General features: G+C 38.1%; 1 protein-coding gene across 1 annotated transcript in view; it reads left to right on the forward strand.

Moving 5' to 3' along the window:
- The first annotated feature begins 3,248 nt into the window (after positions 1-3,248).
- The window catches only part of tle5 (TLE family member 5, transcriptional modulator), a 125,665-nt gene continuing 102,572 nt past the window's right edge, over positions 3,249-26,341 (forward strand). Inside the window, exon 1 of the mRNA XM_072389608.1 lies at positions 3,249-3,259. The gene's annotated coding sequence lies outside the window, so the exon portion shown is untranslated. The remainder of the gene's footprint in view (positions 3,260-26,341) is intronic.

A 26,341-nucleotide genomic window follows, 5' to 3' on the forward strand; every position in this document is an offset into this window, starting at 1 on the left:
CGATTCACAAACAGAATTTTTAGTTTCATAAATTTCATAAATTTTTGTTTTACAAATAGAAAATTATATATTTACAACCAACAGCAAACCAACACACAAGTTACAAATTGGAAATTTGTATTTGTGGATAGCTAAAACACGTGTGCAACTCAAGGTATATTTGTAGATCACCCTCTGTGCATTTGCAGTTATTTTTGAGACTATTTTAAGCCCATACTTGCTCAGTATGTATGGATGTATGTATTCAAGCTAAAAACACTCCCACAAGTAACGGACATGACAAAAACTCTTGCCCTGTTTTTCTCCAAGCTATCAAGATACCGTATATACAAAGGGATCCAAGTGAGGACTCGTGATTGGTTGTGCTTCCTTTAGACTGAGATTCATCTGCTCTAATGGACCACAAAGTGGTTACATGCTGGACCTTTAAAGATAAGAGACAAAAATGTAAACGTAAGTACAGTTCTCAGAAAGAAAATCGGTCAGATAAAATAGGTCAGACTTAAAAATCAGAAGCATACAGGGAAGATGCTAATCATACAAGGCTTTAACTGAGCAGGTTTTAAGAATCTTGTTTGTAAAGAATAAGCTTGTGGTTTAAAACCCTAAAATCAGCTTGACTTGGTAGGAGCTGCCTTTCAATTTTTCACTTTTATGGTGACAACACAAATGCAGGTTTTGTGATGGAGGGAACTGGAGCCAGGAAACACACATTATTCTGTGGACTGAAGAGTGAGGTGACAAATAGAGCCAAACACAGCTTGGGATTTTGTTGCCAAAGCAGTGAGCATGCTGAGTCTGATATTTAAATGAAATTGTCGACCCCTTGACTACTAAGAATTCTATGGCAAGTCACATGTCACACAGGGTCTATTGAACATGCATCATGTTTTTTTTTTAGCTAAACACAACTTGTGTGTGGTCATGCAACCGTCACATCTTTAACCGATGATTCCATTCATGTCTGACACATGTTGAATTTAAGACAGGTTTGGTAGCTTTTTCCGTTTCAAAACTGCCAAACTGCATTGTGCATACACAACCAGCAGGGAAAACCCTTTAATTTTAGACTTTGTAGAATCTTTCCACATCAAGTTAAACTTTTAAATGAATATGTATTGTGTGTGTGTGTGTGTATGTTTGGGACATGCGTCATACATTAGTATTGATTGCAGGTCCATTTCTTAATTGAAGCCTCTGACATTTTCTTGTTCTCTTTGCTGCCTACTATGCAAAGATGATTCTATTTTAGATACTTTTAATAATATCTTTTTTTTTTGTATCTGACAAAGGAAGGTAACAGTCAGGCTGCTCTAATTTATAAAATGTCTCCTTTTCATTCCATTTATTCAGGTGAAAAGCAGCTTCGTCCCTGCTTATGGGTTACTGAGCTGTGTCTTTGTACGGAATCATATTTTCTCATGTCATGAATTTCTGATTTATTCATCGACTTGCCAGCCCTGCTCATGTCTGTATTGATCCCAGGTGTGACAATAATGTTGTGTTATGTTTTCCAATAGACTATTAATCATTATCACTGTTAACGATCTGCTACATGAGCTTAACCCTGGTATATATGCCAGAATGTCACTTAACAACCTCAGATTCAGTGTTTATTGTAGAGAGGTCCACAGCAGCAACAGCAGAGTAGCTGTTCACAGCCAGGCTTTGAAATCCAACACTCTTACTATTTTTGTCGCTCATGAATAAAAATATGATGAGCTGAAGGCAATGAGAATGACTGGATTTATTTGTCTAATATTTCCCCATTATTGTCTTATTAATTGCTTGTGTTACAGGAAATGTCAGATTGGCGCCCCTTATTCTGCCTGTCACCTCTTTTAATGAGCAAGTAAAGGAGGCTTTTTAAATTGACACGAAAGCTCCTGCAGAGAGGGTTTTCATGGAAACTCTGGAGGGTGCTTATTAAGACTGTCTGTGCTGTGGACAGAGAGAATAACTGTGTTTATTGTTGCACAGCAGCATTTTGTCCTAAATTATTTTCAATTTAAAGAGCTGTTTTAATTTAAAAGTCTGAAAAGCTGAAGAACTTTTTTGAGTTTTCTTTTGTTTTAGTAACCAGGGAAAGGGGCCATCCCTCTGTTCTCGGTCATCCACTCCTACCTTTATCCAACACTGTGTCCATAAATTTCTTGTGCCATGCACAAAATGACGGAAGTGACGGTGGCCCTCTTCCATACTTAGTTATGTAGTTTCGTTGAGTCTGCGTATCCGATTTTGTTTCAATAAACCTTGACACACATTGTGCCTTTTCTTGAGGAGTAGACATTTTTTTAGGGGTTCATTTAACGGTACCTCTTTCATCAACAGGATACCTGAAATACACAAATCCAACGTGATTAAAAACTTTGATAACTACTGAGAACATAGAACAAATCTGATTAAGATGTCTCCTCAGTTGCCTTTGTAATACATTTAAATTATAAAGAGACTTTATGGACATATATTGTAGATTTTGTCTCTATCAGCATAAAGTTTTCTGTTTCGTGACTGTTTCACGTTTTTCTGTGAGACTGGACTGGTGTCTGAACCCTACTTTGGATATTTTTCTTTTGATTCTAAAATTCACTTGAGCGGTTTTCATTTATCCTCTATAGCATCTTCTCACGGGGCGGAGAACACAAATGTCTGTGACAGCCAGTTACCGATTCATAAGTTCGATGAGCACCAGTGCTGTGAATTTTAATGTAACGTACTCTATGGCCATTTGTCAGCCTCCATCCTTCATGAATGAATACAAGTTATTTTGCCTGACTGCTGTTTTTGCGTAGTTTCCTCTTTACATGCTGCCTTTTTGTGTCAAATGACGTACATTAGTGTCACTACATTTCACTCTAATAATAAGATATTTCGTTGCTAAATTTTAAGTAAAATTAGTCACAGCTGACCGCTGCTGTGAACTCGCATTTGAATTGAAATCTTGACTACAGGAAGACGTCATACTTGCTTTTCCCATGAAGAAAAAGTGACAAAAAACAATGTTTCTTCAAATATAGCTTTCGTAATTCATGAGATTTGCAGCCCACAACCTGTCAGATTCCCAAATAAACACAACCCATGAAACGTAGGTGGACTATCTGATGTAGGTGCAGCAAAACTTTTTTTAAGTCGTGTTTTGAGCCTCAGTTTGTTTATTTGTTTGTTTTAACCTATGTACCATGACATCTGTAGATGGGATGTCATCGCCCACATTTTCAATATTGTTGACCCTGAGTGCAGAGGAATGTAGCGTTACCATGTGGCAAGATGGCAGTGACACACCAGCAGGTTCACATGCATTCAAATGCCTTTATTTTCCAGAATAATAACTGTTTACGTATCTCAAGGGTGATGGTAGGCCGTTGTTAGGCTTTAATGACTCTTCTTTCTTCACACGTACTTTTTTTTAACCAACACTGTCAATAGTATCCATTCCCTTTTTAATTTGTTGCTTTATGCTTTTTTTAAATTTTCAAGCACAAACAGTTCATGTTTAAAAAACAAACACAAGCAACATAGGAAAAGGACTAAATGGATGGAGGACAGAATTGCACATTGACAGTGATGTTTATTAAGGTGGCACCTTTCTCCTCAGTGTTGATATGCACTTACTTTCGCTAGGAACAAGATGTTGAGGCCAAGTGATGAAAATCCTAAGCCCAGATGTCGTGAGTGTGATTACCACAACAAAGACTCTAATGGAGGACGCAGTGTTGAATACATCTGCAATACCCCCCATCATCTGCCATTCATGTGCATGATGTATGCCAAAGGATATAAATACAGGCATCAGCCCTTAGAAAATACTGTTTTTGCTCCAACATAAAGTGTGGGCAGACGCTGCAAACACTCAAGAGGGAAGAAATGAAGTGCTTGGCATTGATAATTGTTTGCATTTGTTTGTGCCACCCAGTGTGACAGAAACAAAGGCTGATCAAACCGGTTCAGACCATGACCAACCATTTCCTGGCTGTCATATATCCCCAGCCTCCTCCCTGCTCGCATGTTGTCTTTGATTTGTGAACAAGAGGGTTAAGGTGAGGCAGCTGCCATCGGGGTCAGCAAACACCCACACGTTTGTTGACAAATGGGAGTTCCTTACAGATTAGATCATCTGCTTCAGGACTGTTCATTTACTTCGATAGAGACAAGTGCTCCCTGTGCAACAAAATACATTTAGGTGAGCCATAAAGAATTTAAAAACTTCAATATGAGAAAGCAGAAACCTATTACCTTGTCATATTTGATACTGCAAGATTCAAATGTTATCTATGGTGTTATTGCTTTCACACCAAAAAGCATCTGAGTGTGAAAGGATTTCTGATTACTTGCGTATTATTTTCAGACGGTAGAATCAGACTAAATATTGAGCTTGTTAAAGCTTTCCGTTTGTGTTTATCAAACCTTAAAGAAGGTTATACTGGTTGTGCTATATCAAACTCAAAGTCAGCCTGGATATAGATGTGTAGTGGATATAAGTTTGCCTGTATAAGAATTTTACAGAAGAAAGTAACAGAAAACATATGATCTCTGGTACCTTACATGATGTATGTGCGTTATCTCTTCACAATAAATCAAATTGTGTAAAACTGTAGCTGTTTTATAGTGAATGAACTGCAGGTGGGCAGATATATGGACTTATATGGACATTGTTAGTTTTGCCCTAAACCTAATTATACACATTTAAAATGCACCATATGCAGTTAGGTGATAATTAATTACAACATTTTGAAGTTCCATTATGATGCTGTGCAGCTATGTGAAGATACAGTGGAGTGTTGACACTCTTATCAGTGTGTCCAGCCTCTCCTCCTCTGTGTGCCTCCAACTTCTGCTTGGGAGTCAGTTTTAGGGATATCTATGTACTATGTTTGATTAGTTTCGAGTTAGCTTTCACTTCCGATTTTGGTTAGGTTTGCCGTTAGAGTCTGCAGCTATAGTTCCACAGCGAGTAGTTTTCCAAGTTTACGCATTTCACCTTTAAAAAAAAAAATAAAAAATCAAAGTACTCTGAACAGACATAAAATCAGTCATATAATTTGTAATTTCCATCTCTGCTTCCCTCTAAAGGGCAGAGGGCTGGCAGATGGATGCTATGTTGAACATTAACCCTCCCTCAACCTGATCACAAAAGAAATCTCACTTTGAAATAAGCTTACCTTGTGAATCAGCTGGATTTTCAAGGGATTTGGGAAATCAGCCTTGGTCAGGCTCTGAACTATATGTTAGTGAGCGCGATACAAAAGTTCAGACCAATTAGTGTCTTGCAATTGCAGCTACAGATAGGTTTAAGCTGACAACAATCAACAGTGTTGCATCAGTCTCATTATCTGCATACTACATTCACACCGTTTCACCTGAAAAAACCCATCCCTGAAAACTTTCCAAAGTTTTGAAATCCTGACCACCAGCGTCACAAAATGAGTGCCGTCTTTTGTTTTGGATATTCTTCCTTACGTTACACCTGTACCATAAACGGCACACACACACCCACAACACTTCAGGAGAGAGAAACTTAGCTGAGTCAGTAGTTTGGTTTTCTGAGCAGCTTGTGGATGGAAACAGTGTTTGGTGGACAGAGCAGTTCAAGAGAATGTCCTTCTTGCACAATCCTACCTGAGTACATATTGTTCTGTGCCCATTATCGTCTGGATCTTTTCACACTCAGAGCTTTGGCCCCTTGCTGTTCAAACTCTGCTCTCTCGTACGACTCTGATGTAATGTTTGTAATGTCACTTGTAGGTGTCTGTGGAACATTTTTTAAGCAAGAGCTTCTCTCGGGCAGCACAACCTGAAACTGATGAGAGAATGGAAGAAAAAAAAAGGTTTCCTCCATATCAATTGTGGTGTCTGTCAGTAGGAGAACATTATGGCCATTAAGTGTACATGTCGTTGTGACTTCACAGGAAGTAAAGGAAGTGTTTTTTTTTCTTTCTTTCTTTAATGCTTGCTGCCTGAGCCTCTTCCAGCTGATAATAATCACTGGGTGTATAGAGATAAGGAGGGAGTGCACTTTATTGATACAGAGCAGAGGACACTCGCTCTTCTTGTCTGACTCTTCTATTTGCTTTCTTCCTGTTAACATGAAATTTATATATTTTCAACCCACTTCATGCATAGTTTCTTAACATGTATCATATAAGTTGCAATAAAAGCAAACGTTCTATACTATAGCCATTGAGTGTGACCCTGACGGAAGATACAAAATAAAGGAAGCTTGGCATTTCTTAATAAAACATGGGGTGCTTTGAAAATTTTCTTTGTGAACTTTTACAAATATTTACGGCGTGCTATTTTTGCCAGGCATTTCTGTCTCATAGACCATGCGTAAAAGCACCTGCAAAGTGTAACAAATAGCATCTCTGTCTCCCAGCTGCTCTCCACACCTCGCAGTGCACAACAGCCTCCCCGATCTATATTTGTATTATCTTCAGACAGATTTCTGTGCGCTGTCATCACAGAGGTGCATGCAACGAGGAGGCGGAAAGCAGTGCTCATCCCAGCATGTTGGGTAAAACTTCAGGCAGAGATGGCAAGTTGGTTACCATCAACAAAGATGGATGGAAACAATATTCAAAGGGGGTCACAGCCCTTTGTTGAAAGCAGATGAAGATTGACCCAGGCCAGTAAAAGGATGGACTGAGGCCCTGCAGGTCCAAAAGGCGGTAAGGCCTCTGTAGGGATCACTTTGTGTTTCAAAACACAAAACTCTGATACTGTGTCTTGAAAGTAAAGTCTCCTTTCACAGCACAGAGAACTTAATTACATGCATCTAATGATTTGTAAGCGCACAGATGTTCCTTTGTAAAAACACTGAGTTTCTCAAAGCAATTACAGAGTCGAGAGCTGGTAATTTCTCTGCATTTTTGATAATGAACGCAGTGATATAAATGGTCCAAGCTAACAAAGTAATAATCACTGCCAGCATCTATTCCCAACTGAGCTAGCTGTCACTTATGTGTTGTACAGTATCGTAACCTCTATAAAATGGGAAAAATTGTTGAGAAGCTTTTATCGTGAACATCTGTACTTACTGAACCCAGTGACACTAACCATCCTGCGGCTGATATGGTCAAATAAGGAGAGCACAAAAGCAGAAGTCAATGTCCAGGTAAGATCACTCAGAAATCTGGTCAACTTATATTTAGCACAAGTCTATATTACAATACTAAACTACAAAGTAGCATTTTATGATAACTGACTTAAGAAATTATGGAAATGGACATTTATTAAAGAAGTTAATTCAATCTTGTGAATGCCTACTGCAGGTTTCCAGAAATGTTTGCAAGAAAACAGTCTCTGCTGTTACTCAGTACTTAATGTGTAAACCAAGAGGCTCTGGAGCCTCTGTTAGTCCTATAGGTCAGGAGGCCACATGCTTAACATCTCTTATAACTTAGAAATGTCTCTAAGTGCAGATTAAGATCAAATGTCAGCCTTAAAGAAGATTTATTTGAAGTTGCACTAACGTTTTAAAAGCAATGATATAGGCTTTGTCCAGTGTGCTCCAGGCAGGGTGGACTGTGGGGCATTACAAGGGTTCTTCTTCGCTCTCATCCATCAGAAGAGAACCTTTGCAGTTTTCTTTTTCTGTTTCTTCAAAATTGCTTAAACTTCCCTTCTCTGTTTCACGGTTTATGTGATTATGTCATACTTGGCTTCGTTTTAGAAGAAAACACAAATCAACATGTCTTTTTAGCACCTCTCTGCTTTTCTCAGATGTTGGTTGAGGCCAAAGACAAAACAGAGAATAAATAAACAATTAAATAAAATAAAAAATTGGGGTTAAAAAAAATGGTGGTTCATATTTACTAATTAAATATTCACCGTGAAAATCTGTCATTGTTGTGCTAACAGCCTTTTCTGCTGTCAGCACCTCCAAAAGAGGAGTAATATTTGAAATACTTTTCTTTTTACCCTGAGCTGGGTCCTGATACACAGACAGACCGATACACCCAGTCTACATCAAGCTGGGGGAATTTCATGACTTTCAGTGAGCAGCCCTCATGATATGAGTGTGTGTTCATATTTTCACAGGAGAAAAGCAGTTGAAATGTATTGATTAGTCACAGAGCTGTGAGAGGCACAGACTGGAATAAGACTTCTAGCTGCATCTGGGATTAAATGTGATTGATGTGACTGTGTCAACCTCAGCTTTCTGTGTTTAATTTCTCTCTTTTCCTTTAATCACAATAACCCGACATTGTGTTTGTATTTTTTGACCCACTGTCTCTCTTTATTTGAGGCTCTGCTTATCGATGGTGGGGAATGACTTAACTGGCCTTTCATGTTTGTTCCAAACTTTGGTGATTAGTCACAGATGGTCTAATTGTCTGTTGGTGTTCTTCTGTTACGTGTCCTCGTCACACCAGGTAGAATTAAATTAATCTGGAGGGAAGTAGCACTGAGACATAAAGAATAGTTGGAAACCTAATCTGTTCCCAGAATGTTTGTGAACAACACGATTTGGTGTTAAACTACAAACCTTCCAGGATTTTGATATGAACAAAAATCATGTCCACATGCACAGACGCACCGCAGCCTAATCTGAGTTCACCTTCAAATGTGCTGGATCAGACGAGTTGTTTTGATCTGTCAAATTTTTCCGCTTAAATACATCATCGGATTTTTTGACAACTACTAAAAGTATGGAAAGAGCGCTGTTAAATAATTCATACAAAATTAGACAAACTGATTCAGTAAGCAGCTGTGAGCAGCAAAATCACGCGGACCTCCAAGTTTAGCAGTTCATTTACAAAGGAAATTAGAATCAGGTGTTGTTGTTTTTTTAATCAATTAGATGACAATCAGGCAAGACTGGACTCCCTGTTTTATTTAAAGAACAAAGATCTGCCCAAGTATGTCGTTATAGTACATGTAATATAGCGATATCTATATCACATGTTTGTAGAAGTGCAGCTTCGCACCAACACTAAGAAAAAGATTTCTGATGCTGCTAATCCACAGTCAGACACTGCAGAAATGGAACAAATTCAAGAGCATCCCCTGCAGTAATCGATCAACGGAATCACTCAAAGAGCAAGGCATGTAATAGTCTCAAAGGTCACAAGGGGATTCAGGGCAATTTCAGCTTAACTAAAGACCTCATTCACATTGGTTCACCATCAGCAGAGCACTTTATTGGATAACAATAACGCTTTGAGTCTTTGTTGGCCTTACGGTTTGATTAAATTACGATTCAATGCATCTAAAGGTGCAAAGAATAATTTAAATGTTTTACATATTCAAATGACTGTGGAACTGTACACTGCTGTTTTTCCATTAATAAATATAATCAGTCAGGTCAATCAGAATTTTCTTTATTTAAAGCTCTCAAAAGACAGATAATCCTCTCTAAAATATAAAGCTGAAACTAACTTTTTCCGAGTGGCTTGTCCTTTTCAAAAAATGTTATGTGAACTGATAAAACCGAACTAGAATTTTGTTTTTTAGTTTAAACGGGAAATATTTCATTCAGAAAGAAAAAAATAATAGATTTTCAGTACAAGAACCTTATCAGATCACTGATATGTCCGTGGCAGTGGTGGTGATGGGCACCAGAGTTTCAGGAGAAAGTGGATCATGCAAGAAGACAACAACCTTTAAAACACAGGATGTTCTAGTATAGAATAATTAAAGAAGAAGAAAGTCAATGTTTTGGAGTTTGGATGAAACATAAACATTGTTTTAGAACCCGCAATTCAAGAAAACTCCATCCAACCAACAACCCATAGTTGGGGTATGAAGAAATGGACCAAAGCTCCTTCAAGCTGGTGTGCAGGACTGTTTCTGGAAGCATTTCAAAGAAATTGTAGCTAAAACTTCAAATACTTCTCTCACAGATACGTAATTTCTTGATGATTAAGTAACTAATTACTAAACTTTGTATGTCTTTGTCTACATTTGGTGAAAATATAGAAAATTCTAAGGCTGTTAACTTCCTATGGGCTCTTTATGAATGGGAATTTTGCAACATAAGGGGACTCATTTTAGATAAAGACTTGAATATTTATGAACTGCACAAACACCAGGATTTCCACAGTGTGTATCTTCAGCTGTTGCATCTTATGTGTAAACTCATCTAGTCAATAATCCAATTTTATCCTCTTTTTTTCTTGTTCTCTTATCTTCCCCAGCCTCATGTGGTCACCTGGTCAATGGATAAAGATTTAGGAGAGTGATGAGAGGATTAGTTTTGATCTAGTTTACTTTTTCTCCTCAAGGCTGAGTACCAAATGCTCCAATAAAGTAGACGGACAAGGCAATATATAGATTTTTGAGCAACCTTGTTCAGTAGGTCTGTTTCTTTTTCCCTGATTTAACAGCGACATTTCAGCGCACAACAGGAGCCTTTCCGATTGTTTGAATGTGATGCATAATGTGCAGCGCCTTCTGTAATTATGAGTGCTATTATTGAAGATGAACCAAAATGACTGCAGTAGTTGCCTAACACAAGTAATGGCTTGCACTTCATTTAGTTTTTTCAGTTTTAATACATATACATATTCATATGTCTATTTTTCTAGAAGCAGAAGCATTTTTTTATGATGTGCAATAACCATCCTTTAAAGGTCACACTGTGACACCTTTGCAAAGCTAACTCAAGTCCACAAAATTAGCTGATGGATATATTAGAAAGTTATCCCTCAGCATTTGAGACTCTCACTGGCATGATTTTTCATATAATTTTCTTCACCTTCAACACTTGCTACGTTTTCTAAAATGCCAAACTGAAGAGGCATTCACTGATGTAATGAAAATTAAGCCTGAAGCATTTCTTACACGTGCTAATTGTAACAAAGGTAAGCTTTACTTTACCATTGATCTCTACTTGGGCAATAAAGTGAGAACTTAATTCTTAATATTATCTCCAGCTTGACACTGCCTGCCATTTTAGATCATTTTATAAGACCATACTATCCATGAAGATTCTGTTGTCATGTTGTGCCAGGCTTACTTCACAGTCTTAGTTATTTTTGCCTGTTTTTCCCCTTATTTGCCTAATATCTGCTTTATCTGACATTTTCATTCTTTTCTGTCTCGAGCCACTGATTCCACAGAGTGCAGATCATTAACGACTGGCCCTTATGTTGTTTTGTTCTGTCCTCTCACTGGTTTTTTATGACACAGACAATAACTGTCACATTGGATGGTGGTGTGGCGTGGTGGAGGTAGGACCCAGATGCAGATATTTCAAAAGTAAAACTTGATTTATTTAAAAGAAACAACACGAGTGCGGCTGAGCCGGAATACAAAAACTTAACTACGACAAAAACAAAAACCTGACTATGACTGTGGAAAACATGAGAACAAATCTGATAAGACTAAATCTGACTAGACAGGTGCAACTGTGGCATTGATGATGGTGAGGCTCTGGCAATGAACATGAGAAAACCTGGAAACTAAATACTGAGGAGCGTGACTGGTGATTAGTAAGTGCAGCTGAGGGGAGAAACACAGGTGACGTGGATGAAGCTGATGGCAGGGCAAGAGAAACTAAGGAAAACATGGCAAAACTAAAGACTAAACCAGGAACTTAAAACATAACAAAACTAACAAACATGACAATAACACAGTAGACAAAAAAATCACTGTATAACCACTGGTTTTGAAGCAAAAGTGTGGAACATTTTTCTACTGTGACAGTTAATGCATTCAAAGGTTGCACAATTTCAATAAGAAAATACTGTGCTGTTAGTTCTCAAGTACTAAATAAAAACCCATTAAAACAAGCACAAACAAGTATGAATTTTAGAGACTATAAATAAAAAATGGACACCCTCTCTAAACATCAGACACAAATGAACTATCAAATTACGAAGGGCAAACCATTTTGTTGGTTGGGTCTGAAGAATCAATTTTATATTCTCAAGGCAAGAAGGAACAAACCTCTCCGATATTGTCTTCTGGTATCCTTTAGGCTCTGACGATTCTTCAGTCAATAAGTTACATGACTTTTGGAAAAATCTAATTATTGTGTTGTATGACTAAAACTAGACTTAGAAGACATGTAAAAACACTGAAGTTGTTTTAAATTGGCCTGATGTCTGACTTTGACCCAGAAATATCAGATAAAACTGGTACATAGAAGTATTCTTGCCAACAACAGAATAGCCCCTGGGGGTATAGTGAGGGGTACAGCTCACTATTTTGGAATTTATTCTTACCCCTGTCATTATGGGAGGAATTAGATTATCATTATTATAGGGCTTTTTCTTCTTGTAGCAAACAGTTATTAGCTTTTAAAACAGTTAAACTGGTGTAAATTATCCATAAAGAAAAAAATGATGGCTTTTTCAATAAAGCATGCTTTCAATCTTTCTTCCCAGTATTCATCTCAACCCCTCGATCTGTATCAAAACTTTTTTTGGACATACTGATGCATCTTTAAGAATATGGTTGTGAAAACACGTTAATATACAAGCTAACTGCACATGCTATTTTTCATCCCTCGTCTGAGCCAAAGCCAAGACAGTGTCACAGTTTATGTTTTGTTGAATCTTGTTTCAGGTCTTTTCATGTTTTCAGGTTCTTTGTCATGTTTTTAGATTCAGTTCTTGTCATGTTTCTCCCCTGCCATCAGCTTCACTCACGTCAGCTGCGTTCATTATCATCAGCTGCACTCATTCACTAATCACTCCCTCCACAGCATTTAGTCTCCTGGTTTCCTCTCATTCTTTGCAGAATCCTCACTTTCACTACCCTTCATGCCACAGTCGCTACAGTTAAGTCAAGTTGCTGTTCTCGTAGTTTTCGTCTCATAGTTTTGTCTTGCTTTGTGTTTCATAGTCTTGCTTTGTTATTTCATAGTTTAGTATTTTTGAGATCCGGCCCTGCCGCGTCTTTTGTTCTTGCTCCCCTTCTTTTGTCTTTGGAATAAACCTTTTGATTTTTGAAAGAACTGCATCTGGGTCCTACCTCCTCCACCAAACTTGACAGACAGGATTAATTTTTCTGAGCATTTTTCTATCATGACTTACTTTTCTTTATGAGTTGGTTTGTTTCATTCTTTGTGTTTGGTGTTGCCGCCTTTCAGATCAAATTCTTGTTCTGCATCAGGAAAACAAAACATCTAAAGAGAGCGACAAAAGAAATCCACTGACTAAGATGTGGTAGCTGATTTACTGATGCTTGTGTGATTACTTTGGTATGAAAAGTAGTTCCTAGATCTTACGCTTGCTATGTTCTGAGTTGATATTTGTTATTTTTGTAACATGGCGTGTTACGTTGATGCAACAATGTGGAGACATTTGCATTTTCACTGGAAGACTGGACTGTTGACAGATGCAGCAGGTACTTTGATAAAGCAATCAGATACATCGCACTGCCTTCTATTTATAACCAGTTCCATAAGTTTTTAATGGTGCTGAAGGTGTTACCCCGTTTACAGACAGCAAAATTAATTGCATTTAGTTGTGTTTCAAATTCAGGAAAGCAAGTCCACACTTTTAAACATTCCTCCCGGTCAATCATCATTGGAGAGTACAAAATGTAAACATGCTGAACATTACGCTGTGCTCAATGTAATTACACGACACTGGCACATTTGTCATAATTCATGGACATTTCTGAATGTAAAAACTCCAAATATGTAAAAAATATTTTTGTACCAGTTCTCAAAACATTTTCTAAGCAACAGATTTTTAGAAACAAATACCTTGAATCCATCAGAGGTCTTCTGCTACTTGTGAAATGATATACCAGCAGATACTATGACTACCTGCAGGCAGATTTTTCATTAGAATCTAATACTTGCTTCTCTCCGGTTCCTAACTGAGCCCACCACTTTCCCCCACTGAGAGATTTATCTCCATGCCTTCTCAACCTTATCCTTCCTTCTTTTACTATCTCTTTTTCCAATCCCCTCTTTAATTCCACCTCGTCTGCTTATACACACACACACTTATACTTGTTGGTGTCACATAGGGTCCAACTTTTCAGAGTGGTCCGGAAACACAATTGTTTGGTTAATTTTTAATCTCTATGAAACAGAGATGGATCCCCGCGCCCATCCCCATGGGATGGACCAAGCTTATTTCATTCAAGAAAAGCATTTAAACAAATATGGGAAAGAAGCAGCGATTCTAACACCCCAGGCAGCATAGTTTTGGGATCAACACATGATTTGATGGAGAAACATAATGGGTAAATTACCAGGTTGCTTTCAGAAATCAGATTTGCTGTTCTGTTTGAATAATCACATAAAATGTTCCCTCATCCTCAGTATGCCGTTCCTTTAACTCTAAACAGGCAACACACCACCATCATCCACTTATAAGAATCTTTTGATTTCAAAAAGTTGAGCAGTGAGATTTTTTTCTCCTACTACTAAAATTTGATGTATGAGACTGGCTATATTAGTCCCATCTTTTCTGTTTTTGCTGTTCTTTACTGAGATGGCATTTGGATAATTTGTTTTCAATATAGCTGAATGGAAGTTGCAAAAAAAGATTCAAAGCTTATGACCCATTTCATCCCCAAACAATTAAGACAAAAAAAAAAAACAGACCAACTTTACCAGTTATAGTTAAATCTGTTCCAGATCACATCAGACTTTGAATGAAGAACACTGGAAAAAATGACATAACTGAAAGAACATCGAGACATTAGTTGTCTGGCTTTTCTTGTTAATCTATAAGTTCTACTTCTGTCAAAGGAATATCAGGCTACTAACAGAGGCATTTGCATCAGCAAGTGCAGTGTTAGTAATTAAAAAATACAACTTAACTACTTTCCTACTCATAGTTCTAGTGCCTTGACGCATGCAAACTCAGATTTTCCTCATACCCTCATGTATCTATGAAGGCGGATGGCCTCTATAGTCCAGATGTCTCCAAATTAAAAACTCTTTTTGAAGATGTATGTAAAAAAAAAAAAAAACTGAGCAGTGAAGATTACTGATTTAAAACAGTATTCATTTATTAATTATGCAATTTTTTATCTAGTAATGTCATCAAGTCTTGAGAAAATCAGCCAAACTGATGTGCATGTAAAATGTATAAAGACATTTTGTGTCATAACAGACTACTTTCTTCTCACACTTCTGCTATTGTTATTTTAAGCTCTGCACAGTCTGGCTTCATATTTTATAAGTGCTTTTGAGTCAACACATTTCCCTTTGCAGAACAGCTGTCCTTTTAAAAGTTTCCAATGGCCTATATAGCAGCAGTCTGGCAATAAACCAACTGTGAGCACATCTGTTGATTGCAGCCCTAACAGCAGACACAGTTTAAAATGATGCAACTCCGTCTTGAATTTAATTGATCAAAGTGCATTTATTCTCCAACTGGAAAATGGTAGTTAGTGTAGCATTAATGCTGGTACATGTTTCCAAGATCTGATCAATCACTTTCAAACACTTCCTTTGACATCCATTGACATTTTCATGCGGTCAGGCAAAGATGTGACAGAGAAATTGTGAGGATTTACGAAACAGTGGCGGTACGAGAATGTGAGAGCGCTTTCACTGGATTACAAGAATTCAACAGTGAATGTTCACATGGTTCTGCTTTAGTGACAACAGAGTATGGCAAGTTAAATTTGATTGAATAATACTTTATTGATCCTTGAAGGGTAAATTACACATTGATATGAACTAATAAGAATGAATCTTGGATACTGTGCCCAAACATTCTTGTTGTGGTTTTTTTTAGACTTTATTTCAGAGGTTGAATGGAGACCATTAAACTAGAGTGCAAAAGTCCTAATTAAGCAACTAGATCCCAAATGAACTACGTTTTGTACCAACATACTCAAAAAGGATCGTGCACTAAAAACCATCATGAAACCTACTGAAAGGTTTTGCTGTCACCCACAGGTGTGTTGCCTCCGTCTTCTGCTGTCTGTGCTGGAGTTTGACATACAAACATACATGTTGCATATACCAGCTGCAGATTTTCTAGTATGTCCATTTCAATATTTCTCAGGGTTGGAACAGTGTGCATACCAGCTTTTTCAACTTGGATTAGGCCAAAGTTTCAACATATTCAGTGCTTCATTACTCCTGTAATCTGCTGGATGGTATCAGTCTTCCTGCTTAAGGCCATGAGATTGAAAGGGATTCACAGCTGTCACACATCTGAGACCTGTTGATGTGTAACCAGGCTTCAAATGTTGAGAGCATATCTGGTCTTAGACAGAAAGAAACCTTCCTCCTCTAGCTTCTTCCTTCATTTGGTTGAAAATGCTGAAAAAGCTTTTGGCTCAACTCTGAAAGCCCTCCTGCCAAATCTGACAGCTGTAACTCCTCAGGTGTCCCGAAGGGTGAGTGCACTTAGTTGCATCTATGACACCTCGCCCTGTCTCCTGTGGTTAATCCGAATCACCACATAGTCACATTAGCCTGCTTGGACCAGTTCTTCTTGTTTAGATTATTCTGACTAAATTCTAGCTAAAGCTGACTTTAGTATTTTCCTCTGGACTTATCAAGATGCATGTGCATCTTTTTTAGATCCTAAAGTCAAGAAGATGTGGAGTGTTACACATCCAATATTTCATAGATTTGGGCTGTGTGATGACGAATACAAATACTGTTTTGTCTGGTTTAATTTATTTCAAGAGGACTCAAGCTACTCCTCAGATTCTTAATAAAAAAAATCCTACTTGTCAGGCTGCCGTCTGTGCTTCACAACAACTTTTATTTTCTAAAAAGTAAGTGTGAAGATATTCAGAAGTCCTTGTGTACTTATGCTCGGTGCTGTGATGTCCATGCCGAGCATCCAAATGATGTCCTCTCTTACGTTTGAGACTTTATGTTAGTATATGTAATTTACCAGCTTCTTCTAATATAAAAGACCAATAACGCAGAAAATAACTAAGAGCAGCTTTGCCACGACAAGTTTTCTTCATTTATACATATCGTGTGTGTGCAACTTCTGTTTCTTAATTGGATTTGCATTGGTCTCTTGGAGAACCTTCCCATTACCACTTAGGTGTCTTACCTTGACTACAATCAGATACTTCTTTCTTCATACCTGAAGATAGTTTACAGGTAGTTTGTGTTGATCTTTACATTACGAGTCAATAAGTAAGTGAGTAAGTAAGTAAAGTACAGTTAGTAAACATCTAAACATTTGCTGTTTTTGGTGGGGAACATGTTGTAATTAACACCTCATTATGTTAGATTGATATAAAATTGTATGACATTAATGAACTGCACACTTTTTTATTTGCACCGTATCGAAGCACACAAACGTATTTAAAAAGCGAGCTGCAACATACTGCTAATATGCTCACTGTTTAAACTGAACAAGTTAAATTTAGAAAATGAATACTGTACATATCGTACCCGGAATAGCCGGAGAGAACCCACGCACACACGGGAAGAACATGCTGGAATCTCGGCCCCAGCCGGGATTCAAAACAGGAACCCTCTTGCTGTGAGGTGACGGCGCCAACCTCCACACCACCGCGCAGCCCCCAAAAATAAACTATTTCTATGGAATGAAAGTATTTTTCTTTATTTAACATATTTTGTAACGTTAATGTCATAAATAATAACATTTCACCAGCTGTTTCCATTGTACCGAACTACTGAATTAAAACTGCAAAAAACTTGATATACTCTGATATACTTTATACTTTGCCATTGCCCTTCCCAACAAGCCTTTAATCAAGTGCATTTTGAGATTTACTGCAATAGCTTCACTTTACTGTGCAGATTCACTTTTCGGTATTTCACATTTTCTAAGCTTTTTTAAGCCACTGATCCCTACTCTAGCCCAATTGTCATGAGGTCTTTTTTGAGGTCTAGATTATCTTTAATGTACCATCACCCCCAATTTCTCTCTCGTTCTTGCCAAATTCCTTTATCAAGTCTTTGCCCTCTTTTTTTGTCCTTTTATAAATGCCTCCTTATAAATTCCTGCCTCTACGTATTCATCCACTCCTTGCAAACATCCAGTATACAACACTGGATCTTACAGTAAAACAATTGCATCTCGGGCCAAAACAAATTGCACCAGAAAACCAACTTTCAGACATTTAGCAGCTTAGATGACTCTTTATTTAACCTGATCTCATGAAATAGTGTTATTAAAACACCAAGTCATGTGACATGTCACCAATACACTTTATTTTCTTTACTGATTGTTTTTTCAACCTCTTTGCACAGTATGAACTGTGAAGGGATGACACCCAGCCCCATACCTTCACCCTAACCATTTTGGCATGTCATTTCAAACGTTAAAAGGTTGTTGAGAACCTTAAAATGTGTATGACACAAATAATAGACCAGAAATGGCATGCTATCCAAACACAGTACCATGAAAACATGTTCCTACAAATTGCACAATTGTAATTGTAAAATAAATAGCTTCAAAGTACGTATAATACACAGGTGCAATATTACACACTGCAGTTTCATGTTAAACCTTTTGGAGATTCAAACTTGTGCACAATATGTAGGGAAAATCACCTACTTTTTCATGCCCAGAACAGAGACCTTGTCCCTGCAGGGTAAATTGGCACCACAGTGTGACAGATAAAATGGGTCCTCACTAAATAAAATAAACACACACACACACAAACCATATCTCTTATCTCCTTGCTGGGTCATGGCTGGAGGGTACCTACATTGTGTGAAATGACATCATACTCTCATTTGCGCTCTGTTGACGGTTACCATGGTAACGGTGTGTTAAGCTTATAGCTAAACATGATAATACCTCAATTTTCCAGAGCTGAACCTGTTTAATAAAACATGAACATTGAACCAAAAATAACTTGTTGCTTGAAAGAGCACACAGGCGGACACAAGTGTTAAAGCATCTTCTCTGCTTTTGTGTTGATGAATTAAAGTAAAAAAAAAAACCTTTAACATAAAGCTTTGTTCCAGAGTATGTGTTTTGACTTTGAGCCCAGGGTTTTTTTTAGTTTTTTTTTTACCTTTTTATTGGATCATTTTGAGGATAGTGGTGTCTTCTGACTGTGCAGTCAGTCCAGCCTGAAATTGCCGCAATTCGTGATGTGATGATCATATGCAGAGTATAGCTTGATTTAATGTCTTCTTAACGTCTTCATGAACCCGAGCAAGTTGTTTTTCATTTTGCAACATGTTCTCTGACTGTGTTTATCCAACAGCAGAGTTCATTATACCAATTTGGTCCCTGCTACGTAAAGCATCACCACGATGATGGCATGGATTTCTGTTTGAACATTTTTCATTCATACTGGCTTTATTTTTTCTTTTCCTCCACGTTTTAAAATTGAGTTTTAACTTCACTAGAGGAAAAGCAGCTTTACTCTCCCTCAGTACTCTCAGATCATGTTCAACATAAGTATAATGTCCTAGATCTTGAATCAAAATAGAATCCTTTATTAGAGATTGGAGCTTGTAATCCAGTCAGCCAGCCTCAGCTCTGTAGTCTCTTAAGTCTCAGTTACCTACATTTGACAGCCCAGGGCCCTCCTGCTGTTGTCGTCGCCGCACAACTTCCTCATGCCTCGCTGCTTGTCTGATAAGAGGGAGAGAGTGCAACTGACAGGGACAGGAGGTAGGAGGACAGAGGTAGAAAAAGATGAGGGGAGGTGTGAGGGGAAATGAAAGAAGAAGAAACAATGGACAAGAAAGAAAAAGGCAGACAGTCTGGCATTTTGAGAGGGAGAGTGGGTGGACGGCTTTAGAGGGAGGTGGGCTGAGGTTAGACAGGAAGGAGGCAAAAGCCTCATCATGCACTCATTCCATATTTTATTACCCATTTTATTCATCTGGGGCGACTCATAACTTTCTTCCTCCTTTGAATTAGAAACTCATCTGAATTCAGTAGCTCTTGGGGGCTCTGGTGTCTCCCTCAGATAGTTTAATAGTTAAAAAGATATCACTCATTTAGGCACTGTGTCAACAAAGGGCCAGTATTTGCATTGTTATGGCTCTTTTGATTAAGAAGGATGAGCCCGGGGCTGCTCCGCTCTCCATTACCTGTCTAATTATACCCAATGACGATAGCTGATGATGGAGGAGCGCACAGGAAACCTTGTTATCTCTTAAAGCATACCGTCATTCTAGCAGCAGCGGCTGACTGAGGATAAGAGCAAGAAAATGTTGGATTACAAAGGAACTGATGTATCTTAAGCAAAAATAATGACAGAGCAGTCACACTCCAGCCTAATGATGTTTGACTGTTCAGCTGGAAATTACTCAACAGGAAGTTCATTTCTGTTTTTATCATAATCAGAGGTGGTCAGATTGATTTCTAAAGACTTCTCCACAATATTGTCTCAAAAAGAACGACGCATAACTTCTGTGTGTGATTATTGGGGCACCCATGTGTTAAACTTTCTGTGACTGTGAGTGTTTAAGTCCATGAAAATTTTGAAAATTAAAATAAGTGATGCTCATAAAGAAGGCAAATGATATAAGAAGATAGCAGTATGTTCAGCTAGCTGGAGTTTGTAATGTAATTAGGAAAAGACAATCAACAAGAATGATGGAGTAGCTACGATCTAAAGGACCCGGAACTTTTGAGAACTGCATGCGGGACTGCTGTGAAGACAGAGAAGTGTCACCAAAACATTTTGAGTGTTTGGGTGACACTCAGGAAGACTGGACTACTGATGCTGTGTAAGGTGTGTCACCGTGAAACACCGTCTTTTACGTTTGTTTTAACTTCGATCTCTGTTTCACTGTGTAAGTTGAGCTGCTGGCATTATTTTTTTTAGATGCGTTTTTTAAAAGTCCAATTTCCAGAAAAGTTGGTAAATGGATTGATTTTCAGTATCTCCACTGTTCAACTTCAGTGTATAGGGAAAATATGAACAAATCTATAACTTGATGTTGAGTGGCATGTTTACCATTGAGTGACATCAGCTGTCCTATTAGCGCTAATTGTTTGGCAGCAGACAAAACCAGACGTTGCAGTTTACTTAATACTGGTTCATTCCTTGAGTAAGGTGATTTTTTTTATGCTTGAATGATTCAAAGGCCGGTATTAAAAAGATCTTTGGAAAGGGGTCAGGCACAAGGATTGGATTTAGCCAGTGTCCAAAAAAAAACATTTAAAACCCTTCAGAAAGCCTGGAGTACTATTGCTCAAGAATGTCTTGACCTGTTGAAGACAAATACTAAGTAAGGAAATGAAGGATGGCTCAAGGCCTTAGTTTTACGTGACTCAACTGACTTTTACTGTTTGGAAAATGTTCTCATTAGCAACATTAGCCAGAACCAAAAAGAGCCTCTGTGTGAGCACAAACTTTCACCAACATTTGTGTGTAACAATGACTCGCAGCTGCGTGAGCTGAAACACATTGTTGTGATAAATTGTGAAAGCCACCCTGTCGTGGAGAGTTTATCCTGGCTGAGTCCACTAATGCACATCTATTCTGACCAGCTGTAGTGACTGCAGAGTATTGGCTACAAAGTTCATCTGCTCGTGGAATGTGATGAGCTGCTGAAATCACACATTACAGATTAAATTAAGCCCTTCTTGAATATCAAATCCTAATAAAACAGAGAGGCAACTGTTTTGGGGATAAAACAAATAGTTTCAACCCAACAGAACTTTCTAGCGTTGCAATATCAGTTTGAAACTAATTATACACCTCTATTGGAGTTTATTTGGGGCTGTATTACTTTCACTTTATTTTGAAAAATGGATTTGCACAGCAATGCATTTTGACATGTGCCTGCTCTTGTCATATTAAAGCTCAATGATCCAGTCACAACCATGATATCTGTCTTAATTAGTCCAGAGGTTTGTTGTAAATATGGAGCATGACAGGAAACAGAGGCACCTTCCTGATGCCCTGCCATTTTAAACTCAGAGTCTTCTATCTCTGTTGCAGGAAGAAGAAGAATGATACACTCATGTGTGCCTGCAGGGTACCTCTGTGGTTTCCCATGGATTTTAGGGGGATACATTTCACCCTGAAGTATCTCTGCAGATGAGCTTCCAGTCTCGTTTGTATTTTCAAAGTCTGCCTCCTTGTTCCTGTGTTCGCTGGCACAATGCTTCAGGCTGGGACTTTTCCTTATGCTGGATAGAGAATCAGCATTGCTTGGTAGGCGACTGCTTTTTCCTCCTGAGCTACAGCCACCTTGTTTGCACAAATGAAACACAAATACACAATGTGGCAATGGGCACATCCCTGCAGGTCACAAGATGTTATTACAGTGTTGTTTGGTACTGGTAAGTGCTCTGTAATGCCTTGTTGCTAAAGGTCGAGAGTGCATTTAAATACCCAGCCTAACCCCCTCCTCTCCCCACTTATCGTAAATCTCAGTGTAACTCTTTTTTTTTTCTCCATCTCTGTCTATTTTTGTCTCTCTTAATACCTCTCTCCTGCTGGTTTTTAGCTGGAAATTGCCATCAAGTAGCATAAAGCTACTGTTCCCTTCAGCTGGGCTTCCGTTTACTGACAAACACAAAGAATGTCCTCGATCTTGGGAAATATTTATGTTCTTGTTAAGAATCAGACTGGAAGATGTTATCACTCTTGTGTCTCAAAGCATCAAGTATTAAGCTAGAATGGATTCAGCTTGGATTAGTTTAAAGCCTGGAAGTAAGATAGCTGGTGTACGTCTGATCAGTGCAAAGTGAATTGTTGCTTCTCATTATGTGCATTATTTGGACAGTTTATCCAGCCAATGTCCCAACTGTACATGACTGTTTTCCTCGCTCAGCCTCTGACTGAGCGCTGAACTCACCAGTTGTTTTTGTTTTTCTCTGAGTCTCCCTCTTCTCTTGCCCCTGTTCATTTTTTAAATTGATTCATAGTCCCTGGATAATTGTGAATTTGTCACTCAAGCTGAAAGCTTTGCATGAAAGTGTGTCTGCCTCAGTTTTTGTCACATTGAGCAGAATTTGCATCTATTTGTGACTTTCCATTTATTTTGTTTGCACTCAATGCATCTAGCATTTGCTTCATGTTCTATCTGAACACCAACTTTGAGATTACAAATTGATGTGTTGTATCTCAATGCTTTCGCTCTGGCACAAACAAAACATACAAATGGCAAATTAGTATTTTATGGAGAGCTGCGTGAGGTGAACAACATCATTCAGTGACTTTGTGGAGTCACAAATGGAGTTTCTATCTGTTTTTTTTTTTACTTTGAAAAGAGCCTGGCAAGGGGTTGTGTGATATCAAAGCTAGCCCATTCTCATGTATGGGAAGCCTTAAGTGCCAGTTTTCAACAAGTCAAGTCATGAACAAGTTATTTATTAAACTTAGACAATTAGTTTGGCTTCCTAAAGCACACCAAAATGTCTTAGTCGCTACTAAGCAAGAGATTATTTACAAAACCTAACCAAACAGCTTCTGAAAGGAGACAAATTGTCATTTAGAGACAGCTAAGCTGTCTCTCTGAACATTTATTATGGACAGTTAAAGGTAAATTATGGTTTGAGCGTATATTTTGCCATCACCAGGTTAACGAGGATTCCTCTGATGCAAACCATGTGCAGCCCAAATATTTGCAACCAAATGGACTGAATGCACCGATTACACATAAAAACAACAAAGACTCCAAGAACAACATGGACATTTTGGAGACACTTTGCAGGAGTTTGCTGTTGTCCACACATTAACAATTTCCTGTGGACCAATTTCATGCTCATGCATGGGAAGCATCAGCACAGTTGAACCAAAAGGTAGTTTGCATAGCAGTGCATATGCATCTGCAGAGTCCCAACTGATTGGTGCATATTGTCACAGATAATATGCACAGAAATATGTCACAGAAAGCATGAATTCCCTTTGGTTGATTTTCTGGTCCAGCAGCTACATCTTGCATGCTTCTTTTGTATAGATCTAAACTTTATTCTAATTTTATGCTACACTAATAGTCTCCTGATTGTAACGTCTGTTCACAGCTCTACCACGAGAGTTTTATCAGTCATCTGTTCATATGAAATTGTGTATGCATGTGTCCATATATCTGAGCATATTCATGCATCCCAGTCACTCCTTACTCCGATCGCAGCCTCATCACAGCTCTCATACAAAGAATAAAGGAAAGGTCAGGCTCATCTCCCTCATCCAATCAAACACCTATTAGTGTGCAATATGTAAATCGCTCACCGAGCTCTGCATGGACGCTGATGCGTACAGGTTACAGCCCCTCAGTCACAACCCTTTAATTCTGCCTCATATAAAGTATACACACACTTTTGTGGGGCTCAGTTATGGTGAGCTTTCTGCAGAAGTAATGTTATGTTCATCTCTCTCTGTAATTATACCCTTAGCAGATACCCCGCACAGTTCCACTGAGCAGCAAGCCAATGAATTAGTGAATGAAACATTTTCATTTCCACAGTGAAGTGGGGATCATTCATTTCTTTTTCTTTTCTTTGTCCAGGTTCACAAGAGAAAATGTCATTTATGGTCATTAATGTTTAATTCTGACTATATATATGTATATATGTCTGTGTGTGTGTGTGTATAAGAATATACTATTCTTCAGTTAAATCCAAAATAATATACAGAACTCTGAAGTCCTAAATTATGACTTTGTTTGCAAAGAAATTTTCATAAAAGTCTGAAAAAGTTAATTTTTTTTTAAGTTACATGATTCAACTAACAAAAACTACAAACTGGTTCTTGAGAGACAATCTACGTTGTAGGTCTTTTCTCTATTTTAAACTGACATTTTGGCTTTTTTTTTTCGCAGAACCATCTGGAGCCTGATCTGCAGTTTTTAATTGCTCTTACATTCGTCAGTGATAGCGAGTCAGACTAAATTATGTTTTTGGCACATCATCTCAGCACGTGTCATTATAGTGTGTTTTAATTTAAAGTATTTGTTCACGAAGACCAGTGGCGTAGTCATGCTCAGATGAATATATATATATTCTCAACGCCTAACCTTGCTTTTTTTCAACTGGCCTGTCCGGGAAACAATAAACAGCCTGTGTTATAAGCAGCGATAAGGGAGGGTTTGTGCTATATTTACTTGAGTATAAAATGGGCCAGTTGTATTGTATTTGCACAGTGTCGCGTATCTTCTGCTGCTTAGCAGCAGGGAATAAAGTCCAGTTTGATAACAATGCATGAACCTAATCAACCCATCCAATAAATGCAACTACTACTACCCAATGATGGGCAGATAAGGACAGGCCATGTCTCTGCCTTTGTTGGACAGAAAACTGACCTGCATCACGGTACTAAATGCACGGTACATTACAGGCAATTCGGATGATCTGATCTGTGATCAATAGAAGTATCAGCATACTTCATAAATCATTGTGGAAATCCTGGATCGGAATATACTTTATTTCAATTATTTGTGCTTATAACAGTATGCTTTGCGCTGCATGGCTACCTCACATATCCTGCTTTTGTTTGGAGTGTTGGTCGTACATGTACACTGAAACATATAAATGAACAAATTAGTCAATGGGACTTGATAAAGCTACGTCCTTGATTTGGGGGCATAAAATATTATCTCAGCTGTTAGATTCTCTGCCTTAATCTTAACATCAAACTCCTTAACTGTGTCTTTGTTCATTTGAACATTCTGCCAGTCCAGAAAATCAGTACGGTGTGAGTTCTCCAGTGTGCCCCTTGTCAAATTACCGGGTATGAAGAAGTCAACAATTACACTGACAACGGAGTTGATTGCCTTTGTGAGCGGAAAGGTTAAAAAGCAAATATATCTCATAAGCTCATTGGTCCAATTTTATGCTCCATTCCTAAATAATGTTGTTTTAGTTGACAAACAAATTAGCTCCTCCCTTCATTAGTCATGTTTTCATGATTTGTCAAACGAATGTCAAGCAAATTAGCTACGTTTCTATTAAATGGTTTGGAGAGACAAAAAAGGCTGCACAGTGTTTCCTAAAAAAACTGGATGAAGACAACACAAGCAAATCTAGTCCCTGTCTATTGTGAATTTCAATTAGGCATGGTCTAATTAATCCTTCATATCAATAAGCGTTTGATGTGTTTCTTCTCCAGAAAAAGAAACAGGATCAGTTATTTAGGTTATGTTTGATTCAGAAACTCATTTGGAAAGAGTGTTTCTCTCTCAACCTATGGAGAAATCTATCAAAGGTAACAATCACCACCATTTTTTTTCTTTTAATTTTGCTCTCATGACAATACTTTGAAATGCTCTGGAACAACACAGAAATAAGGCTGCTGACAGACGAAAGCTTTACTCAACACTGAGGTGTTTGTGTAACCAAACCCTGCTTTCTAGTCTTTCTTACTTCATGCATCACACTTTTTTCTTTTTTTTTTTGCCAAACATCCCCAAAAGTCCTGGGATCATTCACCTGTGCCTTCTGCACTGAGAAACATGTTCCTTGTTGTTCTCTCTTCCTCATTAGAAGCGAAAAAGGAGACTAGTTGAGAGGATGGATGAAGAAAAATAGCAAGAAGGAAATGTAGGAGATAAACGGGT

This window comes from Leuresthes tenuis, unplaced genomic scaffold, assembly GCF_036924035.1.
Source record: "Leuresthes tenuis unplaced genomic scaffold, fLeuTen1.0.hap1 SCAF_7, whole genome shotgun sequence".
NCBI lineage: Eukaryota > Metazoa > Chordata > Actinopteri > Atheriniformes > Atherinopsidae > Leuresthes > Leuresthes tenuis.